Source organism: Gossypium hirsutum, chromosome D11 (assembly GCF_007990345.1).
Source record: "Gossypium hirsutum isolate 1008001.06 chromosome D11, Gossypium_hirsutum_v2.1, whole genome shotgun sequence".
Classification (NCBI taxonomy): Eukaryota; Viridiplantae; Streptophyta; class Magnoliopsida; order Malvales; family Malvaceae; genus Gossypium; species Gossypium hirsutum.
Genome location: NC_053447.1, coordinates 8,013,951 through 8,021,056, shown reverse-complemented (window position 1 = coordinate 8,021,056; position 7,106 = coordinate 8,013,951). Strand labels below are relative to the sequence as shown.

Below are 7,106 nucleotides of genomic sequence, written 5' to 3'. Positions count from 1 at the left end.
TCTTAATCTTAAAATTACATGGTAGTTGTCTTAAGAAGCATGCAATGCTCATTTGTATATAAACCCCACCACCATTTTCATGTTTCCCTCACCAACCATATAATAAGTAACAATAGAGTTCAGTCAAAATGAACAACAAGGCTTGTTCTGCATTCGTTCTTCTCATCTGTTTTCTCTTGATTGTTTCAGACAGTTAGACAGTTGAAGCAGATCCAAAGACTTGCAAGCCAACTGGCAAGATAAGAGGGAAAAGCCTCCTAAGGAACGTAATACAAAACATGACTCCAATTGCTGCAAAGAAGGCAAGCTTTATGACATTTGTCCCCACAAGTTTCAAACCATATGAAGGCAACCCAGACTCTCAACGTACGGCTTCGATGATGGTGAGGATGGCCGCGGACCATCTGAATGTGATAACCACTCCAATAAAGAACTTGTGGTGGCATTTTCAACAGGATGGTTCAACAAGGAAAAAAAAGGTGTCTCAAGTATATTAACATACATGGGAACGGAAAAACTGTTAAAGCTAAAGTTGTCAATGAATGTGACTCCACAATGGGCTGTGATGGTGGACATAGTTACCAACCTCCATGCGTTAATAACATCATCGATGACACGGTTTGGGAGGCCTTGGGAGTGACTACTGACCAACGGGGTGGATGGACAATTACTGGTCAGATGCATGATTGATTTAAGCAAAGAGAATAAGGATATTAGATAGCAGAAGAAAGATTCGGCTTTTATCTTGAGGCCTGAAATCAAACTCCCCATTAATAACTCCTCTTGGGTCCCATGATTCAGTTTGCGTTTTAGTTTTTCCTTCTCCATTTACTTTGTTGTATTGCCAATACAACAGTTCCAGGGGAATGATTAAAAATTCTCTAATTGTAATTATGACTACAATAGTTTGACTTGACATGCCTTGGGAGTATCCTAAGTCAATGGATCAGATTGGATACCAGACAATGGGGACAATTTCTTCCAGTTAAGTCAAAGGCATCACATATCTGATTCTTTCCATTTATTTGGCTAACACTGAATGCATAAAGTTTTATATCAGCATTCACCAAAAAACAACTACTGGCAAGAAATCAGGCATTAAAAGCATAGCTGGACAACCAGAATCTAAAACTGATAATTGCATGAAAATCTTCCATAACCTTATTTACAACATACTATCTGTCCTGGCGGGCAAACGTCGGAAGAAGTTAATTGGTGCCGCGGGTATCTTGTGGCGAAACCTGGGATGCCTCATAAAGTAAAATCCAGCTATAAGAGCAAACACTTGGAAAGGTGTCACATACAATACAATGGCTGCTGCAAGACAGAATATCACAAATATGGTAGTGGCTCGAGGATCCCGCCAGCTTAAGAGTGCCTGAAAACGCTCGCCTTGATTGGCTATGTCACTCACAACACTCTGAACTCTTCCTGCCACACTCCTTAAACGATCATACCTCATCCGAACTAGATCCGAGCTCCTTGATGCAGGAAAGGACTCAAATTCTTCATCTAGTTCGTCAGGAGAAACTGCATCTGCGCAAGAGAGGCTTGTGTCCATGTGGGGAGGGTACCTTGGCCGATAACGATACTTCCATACCCCTATCAGGAACATGTATAGGAAAACTGTTGATAAAATCAGCTCTGGAAAACAAACCAGCATTACAAATAGGAAATGCACCAGCACTGTTGTCATTGGGTTCTTCCACTTGCAAACTTCACCAAACCATTTTCCAACTTCAAATAATCCTGAGAAAACCGATGTCAGGCGCAAAAAGTTTGCCTTGCTGCGCCTCATGCTCCAAAGATGAGCATTTGCATCAGACATGTATTCAATTACTTCTCTCCTGAGAGGTGGTTCAGCCCGACCAAGCCGAGCTGCCACGATATTCACAGCCTGGTATCGCAGCATGTCTTGTTGTATCACACTCAATGGCCTTTTGTAGTGCATCTTTGGCAAAAGGGGTCGTGAGTATTGAAACATCATACTAAGCATTGATGTCGATGAAAATCGTATTGCCAAATGCAATTCACCCATTTTCTTGACACCAGATGGATGAAGAACCAGCAGTGGATAACTGTGTGTGTAAACTCGACCAGTTTCTAGAGTAGATATACGAATCCGGACCTTTCCAATTTTAATATCCTTGTTTCCATTGGAATCACCTATCTGAGAATTATCAAAGACCCCCACAGTGAGAACTGTGGCTGGATCATAAACTTCCCATGTGTACTGCTCATTATATTTTGGGTTCAGGCTATTTACTATGGTTCGAGTTCGAACCCATTTGTGGCCGTACTTTGCCACACAATACGTATCTGATGTACCTTTCCCATCCTTTGTTTTCATCGGTTGGAGCCGATCGGCATTCAAAATTCCAAGTTCCAGAACACCGACTGATGATTTCCAGAGCTGCTTTGCTGTTGACCGCAGATCACTGCTATACTGGGTTGACTCATCAAGCACATGGTATCCTCCATCAAGACAAACACAAACATGGAGCCTACTATGAAACTTATCTTTCTTTGCACGATCCCCATCCATGGCATCTGATAAAGATTTCTCCAAGTTGTACCACCGAGTACGGACAACTCGGTCATCCGCACGCTTTTCAACAGAGTTCAATGGTACAACGGCCTTTCCCATGGTCTCATCCTTATTAGATCCCACACGATCTTCAACTGAAAATATGAGATGATCTTCAAAGGGTTCTGAAGTAACAAACATAAACTCCTCGTTCCAGATTGGATTCAAATTTCGAGGTTGAACTGTTTTGTCTTTAAAATCTGGTTACCAATCTGAACCTTAACATATACATCAGGAAACCTGTTCTTGTCTGATGGAACAAGGTCTTGTGCCTCGATAACATTAACTCGGACATACCATAATCTTGGAGAGTGATAAACTTTTGAACGGATATATGCGGAGGCAATGGAAGTGCTATCGCCGGGAGCAAAAGCATCTGAGTGCCAGGCATCCGGAAAAGTCTCGTCAGCCTGCGTGCCATACCAAACTGCAAGCATCAGTTCTCCTTTCTTTTTCTCTCCTTTCTTGTCTTGTAGCCGATACCATTCTGGAGCCAATGGACTGTCCGGTGGAACTCTCATCGGAACCTCATGGAGATCAAAGCGCACAATCCCAACAAAGTCATCTTTCACTAAATCCTTATCCTTGAGAACAACTTCCAACACAGTTGACTGCATTGTTTCCCTGGCAAAGGCAAACACTTGATTCCACTCGGGATTTTGGTTCCTCTCATAATGCTTTGTGATTCCTTTGTAGTTTCCAACTTTTACTTCAACATATGGATCAAGGCTGCCTGTCAAATCTTTTGAAGGAAGATCTCGGGCTTTTACCACTCGCACAAAAAGGTATCTCATCTGTTCAACAAGGTCATAAGTGCTTGTTGGCCTGTCTCCTCGTATGACTCGGCCTCCAATAATTCGTCCTCCTCCAAGGAATGGGCTCGTCTCTTTAAGAGCAAAATCAGATGGTTGTGAATGTGATGATGAACCTGAGAACATGTGAACAACTTTCGCTGCCTGTGGTTCGGATTTCATCTCATGTACTCCATAATTCATTTGTTGTTGGGGTGGCATTGGGGTAAAATTTTGCTTTTGTTGCGAGTGGTTTGCATTTGGAAGATGATAAAATGTATGCCTTTTATCAGTTTTCTCTTTAGGAAGTGAACTCGGGAAGTTTGGAGTTTGTGCATAACCTGAGCCTACGTCTGTATCCAAAAAAGATTCCATTGCTGGAAGTGGATTTGATAATTTGATTGAAGGGTCATCAGTTAAAAATACCTTCAAACCGAGCTCTCCTTTTGCATCGGAGAAAATGGTTCGTTTTTCAAGAGGGTAGTGCATAACAACCGCATCAGAGTAGGGCACGAAAGACGTTCCGGTGAGACGAAGCTTCCCAAGACAGGTTTTGGTGTTGTTTGCTTTGTTATGGCTGTAAACATAGGCTTCAAGAGGGAGCTTGATTAAGTTGTTAGGATCAGAGATGTTGAAATAGAAACTCTCATTCCAGACTGGATTGAGATCGTTTTCTTTACTGGTGGTGCGGAATCTCTGGTCGTCAAAATGAAGCTCCACGAATGGATTAGACGAGCCTTTCCCGTCTTTGGCTACAAGGTCATGAGCCCCCACGACTTCAACCCCTAACTTGAAACTACTCATGGTTTATCTTAATTAAAACAGGAAAGGAATATACTGCAGTGCTAAAGATAATCGGCGGCCGATACGACAACACCTGAGAAAAAGGAAGAAAACTAACAGTTCAACAATGATGAAATCTGCATCATATAAGGAAATCGACAAGAAGTATCAATCTCTATGCATGGATGAATTTAAAACAGATGAACTTCATTCAAGAAACTGAAATGCATATATGGACAAATGGAAATTCCATGTCAGAACGGGAAACAGTCAGAAGTAATTGTGTAAGGTTATGGTCCAAATCAAAGAAAACTCAACCATCAGATAATCAAGACTTGCAAAAACCTTAAATGAACATTGCAACAGAAAAAAGACAAAAAAGAAGATATCCAAGTTAAAGAAAATAAGAAAGACACAAACTGACCTTTGATATTAAGACTGAAATCTTCTGTTAGGAAAGTGAAAGAGAGCTTGAAGACTTATGACCAGCATCTCAGAAACTTAGCCGAGAAGATGATCGAATATAATCGAACTAACAACTATATTTCTGGAAAACAAAAGGGGAAGAGGTGACTGAGTCTGAGAGATAAATGGTTGGTGTCTTAAGTAGTGACCAAAACCGGAATAAAAAACAAAGAGGAAGGAGAGAGGGAAAGGGCGGGTCTACAGTTTATTATTTAGTTATCAATCTCCGTTTTGTTTTGTTGTTTGGCCATCGTAATCGTGACCTTTCACGACAATTAGAGTTCTACATGTCACGGTAGACCGTCCAAATAATTTTTTTTTAGTAAAAATATAAGTTTGAAAATTGAGATTTGAGTAAAAAATAAAGTCCGTGAAGAAAATCGATTGGATCTGGAGTAAGGTTTTTAATCTTAGGCTTAGCTTTAATTTATAATAAAAAAATTTTATTTTTCTGTTATTATTTTTTCATGTTTATATTATTATTATTTTGTTGTTAATGTTTGGATATTGTATAACACTTATTTTATTATTAATTTTGTTATTATTGTAGAGACATTTGCTTGTTAAGTTACACTTATCTTAGTGTTATAAAGATTTCTTTAATTTATTTATAATTTATTAAAAAATATTTATTTTAATATTTTTAGTGTATTTGATATATTACTTTTCAAAATTATTTTAGATAAAAATAAATTTTAAAAAATTAATACAGGCCAAACTCAAATTTTAGTATTTTATCTAGAATAGACTTGAATAAAAAAAATTAAACCTATTTTTTGGACCAAGTTAAACCGGCCTAAGGCCCGACCGATGGGCAATTGTAACGGCAACTATACCGTAGTTAATATTGTTTCACCCTTTCGACACTCCTCTGAATGTTTTGCGATTAATATACTCGCTTCCTTTTCTCCACACGTTTCGTTTAACGTGCGGAATTACTATTTTACCTTTTGTTTTTAGATTTTATTTTTCTTAAATAACTTTTTATACTTATATTATATTTATAAATTTTGGGTTTTTTTTTTGGTTTTATTTGAATAAACTAAAAATGTAATTATAATTTATGTTAAAAATTTATGCAAGTATAGGTTAAAAAAATATTTTTTATAAATTAGAAGTTAAAAATATAAATAATTTATCTAAATAAGATGTCTTTTTCTGTACGAGGCACTTTTTACAAAGGAAAAGCAGAGAATATTATCAATTAGTTGCATTTTGCAACACTGAAAAGTTCCTAAAACTGTGGTTAAGTCCTCCAACGAGTTCAACCTCAAAGTTTTTATCAAACATCTTAATAAAAAAATCAACTATTTAAATTGTATTAATTTATAAATCAAAATAAAATCTTATTGCATACCATCGTAAATGCAAGTTGAAATATCATTACCTCTTGTGGTATGAGAAAATAAAATGAATATATTTGAGAGGTCTCTCTGATCAAATTAGTGTCTCGATTATTATATAGATCAATTTAGTTCTTGTATTATTAAAAAGAATCAAATAATGTCAAATTAAAATAGAGGTAACATTTACTGCTTTAAAAAAGATCATTTATCGTTTAATAGAGTTTATATTTTTTAAAATTTTTATGGTTATGTAAATAACACCTTTTGTTTGGAATTGAAGTGCTATTGAGAAAAGACATTTCCTACCCTGTAAATGTTAACTCAATTAGATTCTTTTTAATAATATAGGGACTAAATTGATCAATTTAATAATAGAAGAATTAATTTAATCTAGTCCCTAAAACACAAGTACGGTGTAAATAATATATTAAATTACCCATTCATGCAATCATGCATATTCTTGTCCTCCTTTACAAAGCAAAAAACTTTTTAGTCTAATCTAAAGATTCCACATAATCAAGATAGGAAATATAATAATATAATATATCCAATTGACTTGATTTTTATTGACCAGACTTCATGAGCATATAATTAATCTATACACTGATTATTAATTATATTGAGCTTATCCTCTCAAGATTGCGATAGAAAAGAAAATTCAGATGTCTAACTCTCAAGTTTCCACACGTTTTAAGGTGATTTGTTTAATAATTATTTATATATATGGTAAATACAATTCTTGTGGACCATGACATCAACTCTACTTTCTTATATTTATTTATTTTTGTTCTTTTCGATTAACATTAAATAAGTTTAATTGTTTAAAAGTTCCTGAAATTTTCTCGGAAAAAATAAATTAAGTTTTTACTATTTTTTTTATGAAATTGAATCATTGAACTAATAAATCTGGTTAAATAAATTTTTGACCAACGTTAACCGTTAGAATAGTGACGTGATGGCGCTTTATGTAAGTAACAATTGCTGACGTGGTAAAAAATAAAAAAAAATTATTTTTATAAATTTGTAAATATTATTAAAATTTATAAAATATTAAATAAAGTTTAAAATTTAAAGAGATTAATTTAAAAAATCTATTTAAAAGTCAAGTCCAAAATGAATCTGGACAACCATATG

At 35.8% G+C, this 7,106-nt stretch overlaps 1 pseudogene; it reads right to left on the bottom strand.

Moving 5' to 3' along the window:
- Nucleotides 1-865: 865 nt before the first annotated feature.
- Nucleotides 866-4,789, bottom strand: LOC107911976 (FT-interacting protein 3-like; annotated as a pseudogene).
- Between the last annotated feature and the right edge of the window lie 2,317 nt (nt 4,790-7,106).